This window comes from Onychostoma macrolepis, chromosome 01 (assembly GCF_012432095.1).
Source record: "Onychostoma macrolepis isolate SWU-2019 chromosome 01, ASM1243209v1, whole genome shotgun sequence".
NCBI lineage: Eukaryota > Metazoa > Chordata > Actinopteri > Cypriniformes > Cyprinidae > Onychostoma > Onychostoma macrolepis.
In genome coordinates this window covers 23,170,641-23,192,435 of record NC_081155.1, presented here as the reverse complement: position 1 = coordinate 23,192,435, position 21,795 = coordinate 23,170,641, and the positions used below count along the sequence as shown (strand labels likewise).

The 21,795-nt window shown below is 36.4% G+C and overlaps 1 protein-coding gene across 8 annotated transcripts in view; it reads left to right on the top strand.

The window, feature by feature from the left end:
• Window positions 1–21,795, top strand: part of gab1 (GRB2-associated binding protein 1) — a 93,982-nt gene that overhangs the window by 1,543 nt on the left and 70,644 nt on the right. Inside the window, exon 1 of one of the 8 annotated variants that reach the window (XM_058773041.1) lies at window positions 18,066–18,401. The exons of the other annotated variants lie outside the window; for them this stretch is intronic. The gene's annotated coding sequence lies outside the window, so the exon portion shown is untranslated. Of the gene's footprint in view, window positions 1–18,065; window positions 18,402–21,795 lie in introns of those variants that run through there. 8 annotated transcript variants of the gene reach the window in all.

The following is a 21,795-nucleotide window of genomic DNA, read 5'->3' as shown; positions in this document are numbered from 1 at the left end:
GGTCACTCACAGCAGACAGAGGACTTGTGGTAGTCTGGTCAGTGAGGTGCAGCAGCTAGCCACCAATAACATGCCAAACATCTTTGGAATTGAATCCAAGAATGTCCATAAGTGGATGCATAGTATTAGATGGGGAAACATGGACAAAAAGGAACAAAACAAAGTGTAAGAAACGGAACAAACTTCATGCATCTATTGCAATAGGAGTCAGTATAAGACAAGTCCAAAGTGTCTGGTACAGTTGGAAACGATAAGAGGCAGCTGTGCATAAACCTTAGTGATGTGCTTATTGTTTTAATGGAATGTGGCAGACTATCATGCATCTAAATCTAAACATGCTTATGTTGAGTTTCCTCGTTCAAAAGTTGTTAGCAACATTCTTTTATGCAAGAAACTGTGACAGTAATTTGTTTGCAGTAGGCATGGCTCTTTTGAAATCTAATGATAACTTAAGTGTGGTTCAAGCCGAAAGCTTGTTTATATGCATCAAGGTTGCTAAAAACCAGTATGAATAGATTAAATTGGAATTAAATTGAATGGTATCATTTGCACTGCTTGCACCGATGACCATTACATTGACGGCTGGTTCCTTAATATGTGTATTTTGAGTGTTTTGTATTAAATATATTGTCACCTTACATTTGCAAGGATTTCAAGGTTTTTCAAATATTTCACCAAATCATATGAAATGCCTTTGTTTGCTGCTACTTTAGTTGCCAAGACAACTGAACACTTAACTCTCCATTCTGTCTGCACAGGATGACTCAATGCATTTAGTCATTCACGCATTGTATGTGTACCATGGGGTCTTCCCTTCCTCTTAGTGGTAATATACACCAATAATCTGTAATGAAATCACTCACTTACATCTCTGCCTGCTATCGAGCCCCAACCAAACATGTCAGAAATCTCCTTCAGGCTCACGTGATGCTTTTTTTATTGGATTCCTTTAATCTAGTGGAGCTCTGCTAGGAACATTGCTATTGAATTCATGTTTTATCTCATTGTGCAATCAGCAACACGGTTTAGACTCAAACAGCCAAGTATTTGGCATATTTTGCCATTGTTTAGAAGGAACATTCGAATGGCAACTATTGCATTTGGCCTTGCAGCTAATGCACAGCATTGAGAGACGAGGTGTGATTTCACATGCTTTGAGCTTCCAGAGTAAACGGTAGTCTGTTGAATGTGATGAACAATATTTCATGGCTCCAAATCTAATTAAAATGATTTCTGAGCTCATCCACACAATGCTATAATAAGATTAGATCCAAGAAAGAACAAGTGCTTTGTTTTAACACAGAATGTCCTCACAAGTAATTTTTAGATTTCCTCTTGCTTGAGACATGTTTAAGCAAAGTGATTGTGGACAAAAGCCTTTGTAGTTGTTTAGTTGGTTTTTAGAGTGAGATGAGAAACTTCCTTCCCCTTATCCCTCCTTTCTTGTTGCAGTAAGTTTACAGTCTAGGTTTATTATAGTTTTGAAATGCCGTCCTCAACATTGGTCTCAGCCTGCTTTCTGGTGCATGAAGGTGGAGTTGTCTCAATGTTTCATATGTAGCTGATTAGGACCAGACTGTTTTTATTGGAGCCGGGTGGCTACTAAAATACTTCTCCTCAAGAAGGAGCCCCATGCCAGGTGTACAGGCCTATTAGTGATTCTATATCTGTTTTTATGCATTAATCAACATCAAGTTTAGATACATATTGCAAATTTGAGAAACTTCATATAACTTATCATTTTTGTCTGCTTTCAGATGACTCGTAGACATATCATTCAAAAATTTGTGGTTGGTAAGGGTTTTTTATTTTTTAAGAAATTGAGAAATAAATGTTTCTTGAGCAGCAAATCAGCATATTAGAATGATTTCTGAAGGATCATGTGACAATTTGCCAAATAGAGAACAGTTTTTTTTTTTTTTTTTTTTTTTTTATTGTAATGCTGTTTCAGTATTATTTTTTTTAGCAAATAAATGCAGCCTTGGCCAGCATAAAATGTTAAAAGCATTAAGAAATCGTGCTGACCTCAAATGTTTGAACAGTAGTGTTTGTTGTTCTAAATCCATTGTTTATTAACCCTCATTCTGTTCCCTCTTATGTCTAAATTAAATGGAGCTCTTCTTGAGTCTTTGAAGATAGTTTTTAGGTAGCTTATGTCCTGATTGGAACACTTCTGAAAAATCAGAAAAAGACATGCAACCAGCAGTCTCAAAACAGGATCCACTCTGTTGTTTTATAATTAAAAAGATGACTATCATTTGCACCTGAAACCTGCTGGAAATTTGAATGCTTTGAACATGTTATGAAATCATAACAGTGGAAATGACACAATAGCACTTTGTTTCATTATGTGAAATATCTGAGATGGTGTCTAGCTTCTCACGAGATGTTTTTGAATTTTATATTTTAAATCATACTGTTATATGGACTAAAAGAAAACAGTAGATCAGCTGATTTTTCTGAAAAATTCATTGCACGTTCTTTGAATCCTCTAGTGCTGCAAAGCTTTTAGCGGCATAGGGTCAAAAGTCTGATGTGTTTTTGACGGTTTGGCAACAGTTCAAGAGCAGAGCAGATCATTTGACTCGACTGTTTGCAGACAAGTAACTAGCTACTATAACAGAAGTATAATAAAAGGTTTTTTTTTTTTTGGCCTGTCCATGCAAGACATGTGACTGGTGGCATCAGAAGATCATAAGTTATTACTCCCCACAATAGCCACACCATATTCCTCAAACTGGACTATGACGTGAGTTAAAAATCTCCCTGTCGGCTCATTTTTTTTTAGTGTCTTAGCATTTTCCATTTGGCCTCATCCTCTCTTCTTTGTAAACTTCTTCTTTCACACCCTTCTCATAATGCTTGTAGAGACTAATTGTGAAAGAGCCAAATGAAGTTGGGAACACATGTACGGTACGGTACAGTAATGTGGCAACTCAGATTGAAGCCTGGAGTGTTAATGCTCACTTCTGCTATTGAGACTCTTTCATCTCATGTGATTTCTTACATGGAGCTCATCTGGATTGTACTTGCTTGTATATTTGTATTTTTTAAGGTCAATTTCTGTTTAAAATGTTATTGTGTGTTTTCAAAAACTCTCACAAAATTCACTTTTAAAGGATATGCGTATTTAATCAATTTAAACCAATTAAACGTTCTTGGAAATCAGAATATCCCCCTTCAGCTAGTAGCCAATCATTGTTCTGCTGTCAAATAGATTAATCCTGATTAATTGCATCCAAAATAAGTTTGTGGTTACATAATATATGTGTGCACTTTGTATATTTATATGTATATATAAATACACGTGTATCTACATCTACAAATCGTTTATATGATTTGTTATGCACAGTGCACGCACACACACACATTATTGATTGATTTGGCAGTACTAGTAGATGTATTGATATGAAAATTAACTGGCTTATTGGTATTAATTGGCCAAGAATTTTAATGTTATGACTGATAAGCAATTATAATATTAAAATAATTTTATACATTATTTTGTAAATTTATATGCAAAAAAACAATGCTAAAAACTAAAATCAGTCATTTGAATCTATTTCATTATAATGTACAGTATGAAAAATGGATTTTCTTTGTGAGATTAGCTAAAATGTTCATCAAACAAATGTTTTTAAAATTATTTTTAAGAATTAACTTCTAGTGAGTGGTATAGATGCTTGTCCAGATGTAAAAATCCAGAAAATTGAAATATGAACAGAACACACATATTGGATCTTTAACTATGCATAGATCCAGTTAAATTAAATATCCAATAATCCTCTATTGATGAATAAAAATATATATTGTACATCCCTAAAAAAAAAGAGAGAAGCTTGTCTGTGTCGTGCCTAAACTTCCTGTTTCAATAGGAAATGCCCACACAGGACAGAAAAGTGCTTATCGACTTATTTCAAGAGGCTTTCATGTGTGACAGTGGTATCGACTAAAATATGTCCCACTTACAACAATGTGCACCTCTGTGTTGACTGTAGCTGTTTCTGGGATTGTGAAATTGTTTATTGTTGGTAGTACATAGCGACTTTCCACAGTGCAATAAGCGTCAAGGAAGATTGAGAGGTTGGCGCAAAACAGGGAAAGAGAGCCAGAGGGAAAAAATGCAGGAATCTAGTGACTTGTGCAGCTCAACCTATCTAATCAAGAACACACTCCACCTCTAAGCATGCTCTAAGCATTTATAAGCACAGTAAGCTAGCAAGCAATTAGCAATGCTATGCAATGGCTGCCCTCGCTCACTGCCTGCAAGCATGCAGTTGCATTTTAAAAGCTTGCTCTGCTGAATTCAGTGGGGTGCACAGAAAAAACAAAAGAACAGTTCTTTACTTAGCTGTTGAATTATTTCTTTTAGTCGGGATTCATTAAATCTGCTTAGGTGGGGGAAACATAATCGTGCAACTTTTTGCTGAAACAAACATGCACAGAGAACAGAAACAAACAGTGTTTGTGGCCGGGGGTTATCGGCTTAGCTAGGTGCTGGTGCAGACATTTTTGCTCATTTGTTTTCTGTCTCTCTCACTTTCTTCCCTTCCCCCTCTTTTTGCCGATCTCTCACCCACCCCGGCTGGTCATTTGTGTCCAGAGTAGTTCTGTCAGGGCTGAGAGGGGCCCTGGTAATGGATTGCCTCTGCTATCAATTATTAACTGTAACAAATAAGAAAAAAACCTTTTGCAATATTAATGTGCTTTACTCCTACCAATATAGCTTTTCAATAGTGATGGAAATTGAAAATTCTGGACCCACTGGGCTAAAAACCAAAACTGGAAATGCTAATTTGGAATTAACTTTTGTTTTGAATGACTTGCATACATTAATATTACACATAATTTGCCAAAAGAACGGTATGTTTAGTATCAGAAGCTTGTCTGCCTCTTTTTGGTGCGTTGCATTTGATGTTGCATTGAAAAGCCTCACAGCAAGCAGACTTTCTTTATTATTGCGCCTGACCAAGAGGGTGACTGTTGTATGTTACGTTTGGCATGGGGAAATGCAAATACACACTGAATACAAACTAGTCTGTTTGTATTTTTCTGTGAGAGTCTCACCACACACAGAGTATTAGCATGGTCCAGTTAGCCCCCGCTGGTAGATGTCGAGTTTACATCATCTGGCAACAAAGAGCATTTTCTTTTCATTGATAACCATTCCATCAAACACGTATTCATTCAAAGTTGTGCAAAGTTTCAGCCATTCAAAGTTGTGCATTCTGAAGAAAACTTGCTTTTTGAAAGCTGTAATGAAATGATTGTATTATAGAAGAAGTGCCCAAAGTTGGCCTGTGTTGACCTTTGATTCGGCCCACAGTTCCAAATAATAAGAAACGAGAAAAATCATCTCCTCCGCCATTTTGGAGAGTATCCACTGAACGTAAACAACGTATGCTGTTCTTGGTCAGCCATACCATGTACACATACGTTGTTTACGTTCAGATCAAAGCACGCGCATACCTTGTGATACTCTGCAAAATGCCGCCAGAATGATGCTTTTTTTGTTTTCTTTGCACACAAAGTATTCTCGTAGCTTCATAAAATTCCGATTGAACCACTGATGCCACATGGACTAAAAATCGATTCGCCTAACCATCGCGATTCTTTTAAAAAAATCGATTGCTTTTCCTCAGAATTGATTTTTATCTCATTATTTTATTTTTCCCAAGAGGTGGTGTGGAGAAGTTAGCGCTTTGTAATTCCAACAGAGGGCAAAATGTATAGGTGTGTTGGACTTGGAGCAGCACCGCGCACACGATCAGCGTTTGACATCAAAGTACCTTTGGTACCGTTCTGCGCAGTGCCGCTACATTAGATGACGTCATATGCGTTTAAAGCCTGCGCGACAAAGTAAAACCATGAGGAGGCAGAGGATCAAACCTCTTCCAGAATTCTTTCTGCACCTTCATGTTTTGAATCCCAACTGCCTAAACATGACTGAAACGGTATGCAAAGTAACACAGCACTTTATTTTATTTCAGAAAGTATTTTTTCTGCTCATTTTGTTGAACATTTGACTATTATATTCATGTGCAAGTTCAGGGTTTTGGTACTTTAAAGTTTCATGGTTCAAGGTACTTGTGTATGTGTATGCTCCTGAAATAAAAGTTTAGAACGATGTGACTCATTGTTTTTTTTAATATGACTCATCATATACAGTCTCTTTTAAGGGTATAATCAACTATTTTCCATCGTCTAGTCTTACACAATAAAGTAAATTGTAATATCGAATCGCAATAGTAACTGCTGAGATGTGTGCTTTTTTTTCAAAATTGTGACAGTCTGTATATTAAGTGTATCATTCAACGTTTTCCCATGGTCTAGAGTTAAAAACAAAAAACAAACATCGCTATACTTGTAGAATCAAAATTCTTTAAAAAAATCGCAATACATACATATCGGCACCCAAGTATCGTGATGGTATCGAATCGATAGGTAGGTACTGAAAATACTGAAATAGCATTTTCTTGTAAAACATGTTTTATTTACAACTTTGAAAGATCTTTTTTTTTTTTTTTTTTACAGTGTAGGGAAAAAGTGCTGTTGAATTTCTGTCAATCATCAGTATCTGTTTGTTTTGACTTTTTTTGGCATATTGAAATGCACCTTTGCATTATAGTACAGTATTTGTTTAGTTTATAGTTCTATAAATAATTTAGCCATTGTCATATACATTACCTTCAATTTAAATGGGATCTTTTCCCTCATGCACACTGTTTTTTCTTTTTTTTTCTTTTTTTTTCTCTCTGTCAAAGATTCTTTTATCAGCTGTTAAAGTAACAGCTGACATTGTTGACATTTTAGGCTGAAATGGCCATTTTTGGCTTCCTCTTTCAGCTGATGCATTTTGTAGCTGAAGCCCCTAGGATCCAAGTAAACTTAGAAATGCCTGGTCTAAGTTTGTTTTTGTCAGAAAGAACATTATTATTATTATCAGAATCAACATTATATAATGCCTCAGTATTGTTATTAAAAACACTGGCAAATCCCATCATTAGCTGTCACAATTCTAATCTGCATCGATTGTGCTTCTTCTGCACTCTGATAAGCAATTTCGAAAATAAAAATAAAGGCTTGCATAAACATTGGTTAAGTGAAGTGCATTTCAGTGATTTCAAGGTCTTGGCATATAAAAATGGAGCACATCTAATGGCTGTGATTACTGTCTGAATGGTTTTTAGAGAGGATATAATTGAAACTTTTCATAAAATAGGCAGATAACAAATAGGTTTGTCTGTACTTTTTGGGACAGTTGTGGAGTGACTAATATTATGTTGTAATATAAAAAATTAAAATTATCACTCGCTTAACCTTTAACTAACACATAAATATAAAGATATGCTAACTCGCATTTGAATTAGGGTTGCAAAAGTTCCAGAAATTTTGGAAGCTTTCTGGGATTTTTTGGAATCTTCCTGGGATTTTTGGAAAATTTCTGGAAATTTCCCGGAAATTTTTCACCCCTTTGCAGCCAAAAGTCATACTTTTGTTAAAAAAAATGCATATACAGCACAAATTTGTATTTTGTTTGATATAGGCCTAGTTATTATGATACAGAGGAATCAAAATTGAAGTGTTCAGTGGTTACAGGATGTTGTTTATATATGATCAAAGTATAAAGACTCTAGTTTTACCCTATTCAGAAATGTAAGAGAACATGTTTTAGACCTCATGGGAAACAACTGGAAAGATCCTGACATTTTGGGATCCGTATGATCATGTAGCCGCATTCAAAGCGATCTGTGCGGTTTGCTCAGGCGGCTTTAGTGCCTTAGGTGTATGCAGATTCTCACGAGAGCATTACATTAGCATTGGATAAGCATTTGTTGCTCGGTTGATTTGATTTTATTGGCAGGATGGTGTGTGTTTTAGGATTCCAGTGGTGAGGGAACAGGCCTCAGCTGTCGTAACTCATTCACACAGTCTGCTCTCTAGAGGGCCTCCAAAGGCAGCCTCTGTCTGGGAGCTGGGATGGGGACCTGCCCCTTTAGCACACACACACACACACACACACACACACACACACACACACACACATACACACATAGTCTCTCCCTTTACTCTATGACCCTTCTATTTTTGCTGGGAAGCTCAAGAGTTTTTTTTATTTATTATTCACCAGGGCTCCATCAGTTTGATCCAGAGCTCAGAACTTTATATACAGACTATTTACATTCCTTATTGGTGGGAAACTATTTTGTAAACAGTGTTGCATTTGACTTTTCCTGTTGTTGTTATTGTATTAAACCACTGCCGTAGTAAGGCTGTGTGATTTTGACGAACATCTTCATTTATGTTAATATTTGAATCACTATTTTATTTTCACTGAATGGAATGTGTTATGAGTGGTAGCTGCATGCTACAAACTTTATGCAGGTTACACGTCCAGAATAAGCTTAGAACTATGTTCTTGTTTATTTCTGTTTCATGCATAATAAATTAGTGCTACCTAAATGGTCAGCTCCATATTGAGCTTCTTAGCAGCATGAAAAACAAAAGTTATTTAAATTTTGAATAAAATAATGCAAAGAGTGAGCAATATATTCCAATATTCCAGAGAATATTATTCAGTGAATTACATTATCCAGTGAATTATTATTCACTCTTTAGCCTATTAAACAGCTTATAAATCTACTAAAACTGTAGTTAAAAAGTTGATATGACTCCTGTCCTTTATTTATTTTCTCCGTTTGAAAGCATTAGACATTCTACATTTATATTGCTTACTGCTAATATTAGTGTTGCAGCTGATGCTTTTATAAATAATGTTTTTTATTGTTGTAATATGAAGATTAAATTTAACATGAAAGACTGCTAATTCTCAAAAAATGTTTTGTTAAGATGACTGAAAGGAGGAAAAACCAAAGTGAAGTATGGACTTACTTCACCCAGTCATTTATTTACTTTATAACAGTAAATAAATATAGGTTCTGCATATCGGTTATCGGGCACATAAACAGGCAAATAATTGGTGTCGGTTATAAAAAAAAATCTATTTTGGTCGATCACTAATCTTTACTGTCAGTTTTCAGCAATTTAATGCAACCTTGCTGAATAAATGTAGTATTTAAATATCCCCCACCCACCACACACACTTTTAAATGCTAGTGCAACAACATTTCTGCAAAAATATTAACCAGCAAAAACTATTTTCAACATCGATTATAATAGGAAATGTTTCTTGAGCAGCAAATCTGCACATTAGAATGATTTCTAAAGGATTATTTGAGACGGAAGACTGAAATAATGTCTGCTGAAAATATAGAAAACTATAAATTACATTTTAAAATGGATTAAAATTGAAAACTTAATTCAATACAACTGTTTTTACTGTATTTTTGATTGCTTGGTGGGTGTAGTATGTTTTTTTTTTTTTTTAATATCTAAATATTGTTCTTGACACAAAAATGCATTGCTAAAAATAAAATGTGATTATATTATATTATATTATAAAAACATAAGCAGTTACAATCAAAAAATTAACTGCTGGCCTGACTGGAACAGCTAAAAAAAAACCTTTTTGTTGTGCCATGACGAATGTGTTTAATAGACCCAGTCTAGTTGCTCAGGATCATTAAATTAATTAAATATTTTTCCCTGCTAGCACCTATTATGGGTCTTGGTCAGTTTTTCAAGAAGTGGTTTTATTTCACAGTTTTTCCATCTGTAGAGACCCACTACAGTCATGTGCTCCTAATGTTATCTGTAGTGTTTGTTTGAAGTGCTCAGTCATTGAGCATGACGAGCTTAGCTAATTATAACCTGCTGAAGTGCTCCGTGGCCCTTTGCTATCGATGCCTTAGACATCTGATTCACAACACATTTGATTAGCTTTTATTCTTGTATGTGTCATCGTCTGCATATCTAGACTAGCGTTGTTTGGTCAGCTGATCGTGAATTAGCCTTTGGCCTCATGTGCTGAACTGCGAAAGTATGTAGAGCAATGAGAGGCTTACAGGAAAAGGCAGTTTGTAAACAGATGGGAGGTTTTATTTGCAGGGGATATTTGTTCAGTCTTGTTCTTTCCCATGCAGAGATTAGATAAGATGGAAATGGAAGTCTCACACTTTCATTTTCTCTTTTTTTTTTTTGTTCTCTGTTTTCCGTATAACATGGTTTGGGTTTTTCTAGTTTTAAAAAAAACAAACAAAAAAACTCTTTCTGTACTTTCACAATGCCCTGCATGATGCTTTAGAGTTATTTGATTAAATTGAATGCAGACTTGGCCCTGATTACAAGCCATATCGATTAGATTCGGTTTCCTTGCTATGAATTTGTCAGCAGCTTTAAATTTACACTGCATACTTACATATTTTACTTCAATGCATTACTGAATAGAATGCACAAAACTACAGTATATTGTGAAATTTTATCCATTATATTATATATTATTTCATAATATATTGGATAAGTCAAGTCAAGTCCTATGACATTCAGAAAATAGCCTTGATTGAATACAACAACGTGCAGCCATTTCTACTCATAGATATTCAAAAACTAAACAGGCTACATATAATGTTATATTGCACAAAACTAGCTTAGTACTTTTCTTGACACACACAATATTGTTGAAGTCAGTTAATTTATTACAAAAGTGCTGACTTGAAGTTACTACTTTTAATTTATCTAATTTAAATCACTATGAATAAAGCTCGAAATGATCAAGTCGAGCTCATTGATTAGTCCATTCTTGAATTAATAGTTTTACTGAAAGAAGTTAGCAGCTGATGACAAGATGCTTTAGGGCGGCGTGTTCACACTTGGTGTCTTTTTTGACAAGAAAAAGTTGACGAACTTTTTTTTTATTTTAGTAAAATAAAAAGCTGGCAGTGTTTTGGTTACAAATAGAAGCTGAGGGCGTCTTTTGTTGCCCTAACAACAGCTGCAACGGTAGCCTAGCGCTGTGTGCTGCTGAAATGTCGGCTTTTGAAGTTAACGGAGAGGGTAATGTCGGTTCACAACGACGTTTGTGGGTGCGTGACTTTATATGGGGAAGGAAACTGTATGGTGCTTCCAAGAATTTAGTCCAGGAGCTCCGGTTGGATGATGTATGGTTTGCAGCATATTTTAGACTAGATAGAGTTTTGTACTCATATCATACAACTCCTTGTGCTCCGAAACTAGTACGATCTGTCTACCGCTATCTTCTCCTTTTTTGTTGTTATGGAAATGACCGCCAGTCGCTTGTCATTGGTCAGCTGTCAAAAAGGCACATGACGTAGGGCGGTTTTTTAAGAAAAGTTGAACTTTTTTCAACTTGAAAAGACGCTCTTAGCAGCAGAAAAAGAGGCTGGCAGCTTCAAAAAAGACGCCAAGTGTGAATGTACCAAGTGAGCATGGTACGGCACGGTACGTAGGCTTGGGCGGTTTCCAAATTTTGATACCGTCAAACATCCTCCCTATTTTACCTCGGTATACGGTATTACCGTGAATAATAAAAAAATTATGACATAAGGCTCAGACAGTGTCACCAAACTGTTGGCTTGTGCCTAAACCGTTCAGAAACTGAATACCAAACACTAATACTGAAACAATAACATGCACAACAATATTAACAACTTTTATTAGCAACAAATAGCAGTTTAGAAAAAAGTGCAAATACAACAGTCAAACAGAATTAAATTAACATAAACATCCATATTATAAAAAGTATTGCAAAGCGGCTGTCGGTGGACCTAGATGTTGTTGGTCCTGCATCGGGAGGCGTTGAAACTGTTGCACCAACCTGATCTCACAGAATTCCGTGTAATGTTCACGGACTTAATTAACCTCCGAATCTGTGGTGGCATCACGGAATCGCCGAAAATTCCGTGCTGGGCTCACAGAAGGCACCAACCGTGGTCCATGCACGGATTCACTGGTTCAACACCAGCGCTGCATCGGACCACGTAAAAGAGTGACTCCGATGCAGTTATACTTTCACCGAGTACCTGACCCCACCCTACCCTAAACCTACCCAGTTCTGAACAATAATGATGACGATAAATTTCCCAGTATTGCGTCGGCATGTTGATGCTAAGGGTTTCCGTGCGTGGAGCACGGCTGATGCCTGTCACTGACTTACATTGGTATCACTTCTGTGAGTCCATCACGGAATTTTCGGGGATTCCGTGATGCCACCACAGATTCCGAGGTTAATTAAGTCCGTGAACATTACACGGAATTCTGTGAGATCATGTTGGTTGCACTGAGTGAACTCGGGTCCATCCTCGAAGCAGTGTGAGTGGATGGTGGTTTCGTATATGCGACCTTAGGTTCGAGGTATTTCCATCTCTCGCGGTCACCTTTTGTTGCACAATTTGCAAATTGCCTCGTCCGTGTTACCGCCTCTCCTTCTCGTTCGGTCGAAACCGAAATACTGCCAAACTGCAGAAGTTGTGTTCTTTTCGAGACCAGGTCACTTGGTGCGCGACTCGCCATCTTTCCCCCTCTCTCTCTTTCTCTTTCTCCTCCACGCTGTCACGTGATGACAACCAAGCATACGCATTTTAGGCATTAAATAAATTATATTTAATATATATCCTCGTCTCCTATATAAGTGCATTGTTTTTTATGACGGTATAACGGTATTGAAACTGATACCGTTGCTATTTTTAGATCCCGCGGTATACCATATTACCGTATTACCGCCCAAGCCTAACGGTACGGTTCACTTTTGGGGATTTTTCCACTGGGTATAGTACCTGGTACCTGGTACCTTTTTCAGTACCACCTCGGTTGAGGTTCCAAGCGAACCGTAACGTTACCAAAACGTGACGTGTAAACTCTGCTGATCACTGATTGGCCAGAGAAAATCGTCACTGCCTTTGAACTTGCGACACGAGACACAACCAAAGTCCCTTTAACGCAAGTCATGTCACTCGGCAGCCATCTTTGAAACGCCTCTCGGGAATGCAAGTGCAGTTCCTGTCTCTTTGAATGGGGAATCATCAAATTCTTCAAAACTATTCGCAAAGCTTAAGATTAAATTTGTGAAATCTGACAACTGTATCATAACTTGTTTATTTTGCTGAAATAGCGTTAAAAATTATTTTAACGTATTTCTCAGGCTAGACCAGCCAGTGCTCATGTGCAGTCCTAGGCGCATGACTCGGGAGCGTTGACCGTTTCTATAGCAACCGGGACTTCTAACGGCAGCTGCAGTGACGTGCTGACTTTACCTATTAGGGATTGGCTCTTTTGCTTAGAAGGCGGGGCTTCGTTCGATAGAGCGGCCATATTGAGCGTTGCATTTTTCCCTGTTCAAAACTATACAAGTGACACGTCTTGGATATTCTGTAGTCTTTGACACAACAGACCCGCTAGATTAATATCAGCACAGCGAGCGAAGGATCGAACACTGTTTTTAATGAGCGCACCTTTTTTTTAACAACCAGAAAATGGCTGTTTTGTTGTCTGTTGAGGAAGTACAGACATTCCTCTCATTGATAGCCGAGGAGCGGATCCAGCGAGAGCTTGATGAAGCAATGCGAAATTAAAAAGTTTTTCAGGAGTCACGGCAGCGGCGCAACTATAACGACATGTGATTAATCCCGCCCACTCTAAAGCGGCACTAAACTGCAGTGGAAACGCAAACCGAGCCGAGTCGTGCCGTACTGAGTCGTGCCGTACTGAGCCGTGCCGAGCCGAGTCATACCACGCAGTGGAAAAGCGCCATTAGTTCTTGAAGTTGGCAGATCTTGTGATGCAGACGTCTTGGGTGAGCCCAGTTTAAGAATAGATTTGAGCATTTTCTTTTTTGGAAGGTGCTATTTTAAGGCTGCAGTTCTTCCCCATAAACATACACTAACCAAAGATGGTACCTGTGGTTTGTTCAAGGAATGTTTAGGGCTGAACTGTGTCTGAAATGACTGAACTGTATCATGCACTCTTAGTGCCAGAGTTTTTGGATTTGTATGTAGGTAAGACCATCTAAATAACACACTTGTGCTGAGTGATTATAGATCAGGTATTAATTATGATGCTAATAATAATAATAATAATTATTATTATTATTATTATTTTATTTTTATTATTAATAAGCAGTTACAACAGCAATTATTATTGTTGTTGTTCTTAAATATTGATAATCTAAATGAAGCATTTATTGTATTTATATTTAATAATAGTAATTATTATTATATAATTCAAATTAATAATAATAATAATAATAATAATATAAAATAAACAAAGTATTTAATCAATAATATTAATTATTAATAGTAATATTAATAACATTATATACAAATTATAACTATTTTAGTAAAGTTTAGTAATGTTAGTAATGTTTAATAACTTAGTAATGTTAAAGGTGCCATAGAATGGAAAACAGTATTTACCTTGGCATAGTTAAATAGTCTGAGAAGTCTGAGATCTGCTAGTGAGCGACGCCTCGTGGTACCATCACAAAGAGGCTCAAAATCACTCTCCAGAACATTCTCGTTCACCATTCCAGGCTGGTGGAATGATCTTCCCACCCATATTCGGAGTGCTGGATCCCTGTCAATCTTCAAGCAACAGCTGAAAACTCATCTCTTTCAACACTACTTGACTTCACCCTACACTTAAAAAAAAAAAAAAAAAAAATCTCTTTATTTATTCCTCCCCTTGCTAGCTTGTACTTATTTAAACAATGCCTGAGACTTGATGTTACAAGCACTTCGTTTGTCGTCTGCAAAATGACTAAATGTAATGTAAATGTAAATAATAACAGTTCTGTACATGGAAATGACATACCTTGAGCCTCAAACACCATAGTTTCCTCCTTATAAATCTCCTGAATAAAAAAGACCACTGAAAAATACGGGATCACTACGCCCCCAACATTTGCATAAGGTCTATCCGCCCATGATCTAGGCCAGCCGCCAGCCGAACCATCAGAAGTTCTGCAGGTATTGTAAAGAAACAAGTGAGGACAACAGCAAAAATGGCAGATCATGGAAATAAATGTTATGTTCCAGGCTGTGCAGGGGATGTGAAGTGCAGGGATGGGTTGGTGTCTGTATTCAGAAAGGCACGGAAAGCAAATAACGCGTTCTAATAAAATAACGCGAGCCACTAAAGGGACGTGGTTAGCTTGTTAGCAGTAGTCTGTTGCATTACAGTACATAAGATTTCACTTACCACATAAACAGAGTAAGGAGAGATGACTGAGGATGATGGCGAAAGATTTACAGATCCTGAGCACTACTGACAAGCATCTGATCTTGTAAAATGTGTGGTAAGTACTGCCGCTCCATAGTATGAGCAGAGTTCGTGCGATCGCGAATCTCAAAAGCGAAAGTGAAACTATAACGCGATCGACTGATCGTTCAAAAGCAGTTTCAGTGCCCTGCATATTAATAGCAGCTCCCTGATGCCCGCATTTTATATACAGTATAATTACCCGAAGATATAACTGCAAGAGAAAGTATTGAAATATATATTTTCCTCCCTGTGTTTCCTTTCTGCTGTAAGCTACTGAAATGAGCCGCACTGTGAAACAGCCAATCAGAGCAGAGCTCATTATTATTCATGACCCTTCCAAAGAAGCCAATAACAGACAGGGAGAAACCCTAGGGTTGTAAATACACTGTTTCTGGAGATTTTTTGCCCTTACCTAAGCTACATACCTTCTATGTAGATATCAGAGAACAATTTAAAATATTGTGTCAATGCATTCTATGGCACCTTTAGATATAAAATTTGTAACTATTAATATTTAATTAATTTTAAAGATAGTGATAATAGTGATCGACCGATATTGATACCAATTATTTGTGTGTTTATGTGCCGGATAACCGATATGCAGAACCAATATTTATTTACTGTTATAAAGTAAATACATAACTGAGTGAAGTAAGTCCATACTTCACTTTGTTTTTTTCTCTTTTGTCATCTTAAAAAAAAAAAAAAGAGAGGAAAAAAAAAGGTTGAAAATTAATAGTCTTTCATGTTAAATTTAATCTTAATATTTGTTGTGAATTTAATATTACAACAATAAAAACATTTTATTTATAAAAAGCATCAGCGGCAACACTGATTTAACAATAAGCTAAATAAATGTAGAATATCTCATTTTCAAATGGAGAAAATAAATAAAGGACAGGAGTCATAACTTCATTTTAAACTACAGTTTTAGGTTTATAAGCTGTTTAATAGGCTAAAGAGTGAAGAATAATTCACTGGATAATGTTAATTCACTGAATAATATTCTCTGGAATATTGAAATATAACAAACTAAACATCGTGTTTTATTGCATTTCTCAACTGGTATGTTATATCAGTATTCATATGTTTTTAATAGTTTTATTATTATTATTATTATTATTATTAAAAGGTTGCAGTATAAAATGATTTTATTTTAGGCCAATCCCTTAGCTTAAGCACATCTTAGACTGTAATAATATACTGTATTAACATGGGGAAAAGTATAGATATACACTTTACAAGGTTTGTTTCAGAGCCTCAGAGTCCCATGATGCACAGGAGTGTAAGTTTGTGAGGCTCCTCATCTGCCCCCTTGCGCTGTCTCTCGGTCTTTCTCCTGCTTTCTCTTCAGCTGCACTTCTGACGTGTCGTTCTCTTGCAGACTGAGCTGCCTGACAGCAGCATGGCGACCATTTCCTGTGCTGCTGTGCTACCGCTGCTGATGCTTCCCAGATGGCTGTAGGAAGCTCTTTTTCTATCTTTCTCTTTTCTTTATTTGGAGTAAAGCCTAGTTATGGGCCTGAGTACATTAAGAGGAGGTGTTGGAGAGGGAGCGAAATGAGTAGGCTGCAGGACCTGCGCTGGAAAAACAGACCCGTGTGGGATCATTGAAGAATCAGTTTTGGCTATTGTAGTGATACTCCAGAATGACTGACATAATAATCCAAATTTACTGTAAAAGAAAACATGTGTGCCCTGTGAATATTACATCAGAGATATGCAACCTGGATTAGTTTATTGTGCTACACCAAAATGAAATAAATTCTTGGCCAATGGCCATAACCAAAAATTTGGCTTCTCTGCATTCTCACATGACAGACTCTTTTTGTGTACTATATTACTAAACAAATCAAAATTGTTTTTCCATGCTTGCACAGAAATCTTCATTAATGCACTAATAATATGTAGGAATAGGGATGTTAATGCACAATTAGAAAGCAAAATAGTAGCCTGAAATTGCACGACATGCTGGTTTATGGTAGTGATTCCTGCTTTACTATTCATATTAAAATGGTATTGGTGGGTTTTGGTAACACTTTAAGTTTATGCATTAGGTACCTTGAGCTAACAATAAGCAATACTGAACAATTAAACACAAAACATATCCTACATATTACATTTTTAACATCAGTTAATTTATTATGAATGAATTAACAATGAACAACAGTATATTTAAAAATTAAGATTAACCTAGATTAATAAAAAAAAGACAAAATAGAGAAGTGAACATTTTTATACTTTATTCTCCCTCATGTCTTTCCAAACCCATAAGACTTTTATATTTGAGACACAAATTAAGGTATTTCTAATGAAACCTGAGATTTCTGTCCCTCCAAGTCCAAAACTTTGACACTTTAAAAAGTTCATAAAGAGCTTGTAAAAAGTATGAATAATGCAATCCAAGCCATCTGAAGAGACACAATTGCTTTATATGATAAACAGCTCTTATTCACATTTAAACACTGACCCACACACACATGCAAGAGTGTATTAAATATGGTAAATGGAAACTCAACTCTAACTGTAACAGAAACTCATTTGGTGGTAAGTAAATGATAACAGTAAATGACTTTCATTTTTGAATAAACTAAACTCTTTATCAAGTTGAAACTTATTGTAAACTGTTACCTATTTAAAATGGTTAAGACCAGTTATGGTGTTTGAACAATAAAGAGGTGGACGAGGGGCTTCTAGGTTTCGGACTAAATGATTCCCAGCCTCTCCCTGTCCCTACTCAAGATCACAGTGGGCTACTTGTGTGTAGGAGGGGTCAGGCTGGAGACAAGCTGTGAAATGCCGCCGCCGCCCCGTGTAATTTCTCAGGTTACCGTGAGTCTGCTGGGGCCTGGATTGCATTGGACTACCCTTCCCCCTCGTTGCGAGTGAGCTCTCAGCGACAGTCTGTGAGAGTGCTCTCTCTCCTGATTGCATTAGAAGGGCTGTTCAATGTGGCTTGGTATCTCCAGCCTGGCATCATGCCAACAGAGATAGTGTTCATGTGTATAGCTGTGAGAAGCAAAAAGACCTTCAATATAGACCATGCAGACCACAGGCTTGTTTCTGATGTGAATGCAGTGGTGTGGACACCTTGTCCACTCCAGAAGTGCTGATTCGGGATGTCTTGTTTCCAGTCTTCATTTGATTTCTAATTATTAGTTCATTTATCCTTTTTTCCGAGAACTTTGGATTAAGTTTCACTCCAGTAAATCTGCTCAGCTCTCAAGGTCAGTATGGGTTCCTTTCATTTCCTCATTGCACGTTTTGTTGATCTGACTGGTTTTGGAGAAAGACACCTGGCTTACACTGCAGACGAGTGGCTCTAGAGTTTCTGTTGTGGTCTCTATATGAGCAGGTGCTTACAGCCTGCAGGTGTTTTAACTGCGGAGTGTGTATGCTTGACTTTGGAACCTGAACCATTCATTGGGTTATTATATTCTCTGTTTGATGATGACCATTGACATATTTTCCCCACCCAATTTAAATTTGCATCTGCTGCATGTGTGAAAGCTTAAATTTATTCGGTGTTGCTTTGCTTTCACCTTTCTCAGTTTAATGGAAAAACTGTAAGCGAGCCATTTTGTAGGATGATTTCCTTAAAACATGTAGACACCGTGACGCTCCGTGACATTATCAAAACATTAGTGTTTGTTTGAGAGCCCAAAACAGCAGTGGCTCAAACAATGAGTTGGCATGGGACTGTCTGTTTGACCATCCAGTGGAAACCATTAGAGAGTGTTCCCAAAACCTGTTTGGAAATGTTTGATGCCAGCTGCACAGAAATTATGCATTTTAACTTTGTGTCCTTCAGAAATAACTTATATTTTATTAAATTTTAATTTCACCTTGTCTATTATATAAATGCATGTTATTGATCTTATGTCTGATTTATCCATGCATGTTTTTATTTTTTATTTGACCTTTTTCATTAAAATGCACCTTCTCTCTGGTGATGTGTGCTGGATGTTTGCAAAAAAAAAAAGTGTGCTTAAACGTCACCTTTTTCTTACAATCTACTGCAATCAACAACTGATGGATAGAACCAAGTTTATAATTTCACTTGGATAAACATCAAAATAAAGAAGAAAATATCTGTTATGTTGCAACTTGCAGTGTTCTTTGGTGTATGATTTTTAGAGTTCTCATGGTCATGGAAATATCAGGGAATTTTAAAATAGGCCTAGAAAAAAATAAATAATACATGGAATATGTAAATGTTCAATATGAATACTTTTAGTTATGAAATATGAAAAAATTAGTTTGAGTGAAGTTGCTGTGTTTTTATGCATAACAAAGAAAGGTTTTGGAAATGAATTTCTACGATTTTGTTCGAAAGGTGTGAAAACTGGATTTTGTGGTTTGCATATTTACAGCCTTTTCGGTCACACTATATTTTAATGTCCAATTCTCACTATTAACAAACCATTAACTATGAATTTTGCCTCCAGAAACTCTTAATTTGCTGCTTATTAATAGTTAGTAAGGTAGTTGTTAAGTTTAGGTATTGGGTAGGATTAGTGATAATATGGTCATGCAGAATATGTGCTTTATAAGTATTAATAAACAGCCAGTACGTTAATAATAGGCATGTCAATAAGCAAATAGTTAATAGTGAGAATTGGTCCTTATACTAAAGTGTTACCACCTTTTCTAGCTGTCATGTTTATCTTTGGTGTACTAGCCAAACAAGCTGAAAAACTAAAGTCTTGTGTGGGTTTTCTTCCTGACACCTGAGTCTTGGAGGTCGCTGTCCGTTCTTGACCCTGCTGTCCTGTGCACAGGGTGTTTTGGGTACTAAAAAAGAGGGAATTGTTTGGGCAGGCGATCGGCGAGACCTAAGCAGTGCTCCAGTCATGTGAAGAGAGGCTGCCAAGGCCAGAAGAATGTGTTGAATGTGAATGACGCAGCTTTGTCGGAGACATGTGACTTTGAGAGCGATTAGATGGAAAGGAAAAGGGATCGGGGAGGAGGGCAGTTGAGTCATGAAGGCAAAGTGCCACCCCGCTGACCTTTTCAAGCCAGCGTAACTATCGCCCCCTTGGATCAAAGAGCAGGGATAGAGGGAACTGAAGAAAAGAGTGTGCCTACCCTGTTTGCGTATTCTGAGTTTGTTGATGTCATGCCCCTTTGTTTCTCACCATCTTGGTCAGATGACTAGCCCATGCCTTACCACTTGGTGTTCCACAGCTAGTGCTTAGACGTAATCCGTAACCTTTGAAATGTCTTTTAGATGGCCTTATAAAGGGTACACACTCTCGTAAATACGCTTGCAAACTTTTGTGCCTTTGTTTTTAAATGTCCGCATTATTATACATATTAGTCTCTAAGTGTTGCAAGTGTTCAGGCATGATATATTGGCCAATTAGACTAATGTATTGGCCGATATAATGATATTATTGAACAGTACTTTCTTAGCCGCTAGACAGTCAGTTGCATTGTTATATAAAAACACATCAGGGTTTGCTGGATATTAGCATTATATGAACAGCGTATAGCAAAAGCGATCGAGCAGAGTGAATTAAATCACAAATTGTTGAGGAAAAGTTGGGCTTTTATACAGAATAATTAAATAAAGTCACGAAAATGGTTTTCAGTATGCTGTAAAAAGCTATCCAAAGCATGAAATTGGCTAACTATTTGATGTATATAGGCTTAAAAAAAAACACCTACAAAAGTCTCATTGCTTGTAAAATGAAAGATATTTATACTACAGATATACTCCAGATATTTTAATAATTGTATTTATTGTATTATATTGTATTTTTACATTGCAATAACTGACACGTGGATAAATAAAAAGTCACAATTCATCAATTTAGTGATTATTTTTAAAGTAATGTAGACACATCATAAGGTTTATTACTTTTTTATTTTTATTTTTTAAATATAAATTTACAACCAAATTATAACCATAGTTAACAAACAAAAACATCCTAATATGCTAGATTTTTAAATTGTTTATTAAAGGGTCGTGAAACCCTAAAACACATTTTTTTTAAGATTTATTACTAAATTGATTACTAATTTATTTATTACTCAAACAGGATAGTCAGAGAAAGGGTGAATAGGATCATAGTGGATAACAAGCTGGGATTTGAACTTTAGTTACTCTAAAGCACAATTAGACAAATCAACTATTTTATAATGTAGCTACTTTAAAAAAAAAAAAAAATCTTTCAGCCACAGGAGCACTGCTAATGCTGCTCTGAAATCTACTCCAGGATACTTTAAATTCTAACTTCTTACTAGGGGTGGGAATCGTAGGGTACCTCACAATACGATATAATCACGATACATGGCTCACGATAACAATAATATCACGATACAGCGATTTCGCGATAATCTATATATTTCTAGAAAATCCTATAATGATACATCACGATATCTGTCTAAACAAAATGCCTGTGCAAAAAAAAAGAGCAAGTTTTCTTTCTTTATTCAAGTCCAAACTGTTAGAAAACAGCAAAAAGAAGTGTTGAGTAGGCTAAATTAAATTTGCTCTGTGTAAACAAACACATTTAACTGCTTATTAAACAGAAAAAAACAACAAAAAAAAACTAGATAGATAGATCGATATAATATAAATCTGGTACATTTCAAAATTTACCTGGAATGCTTTCT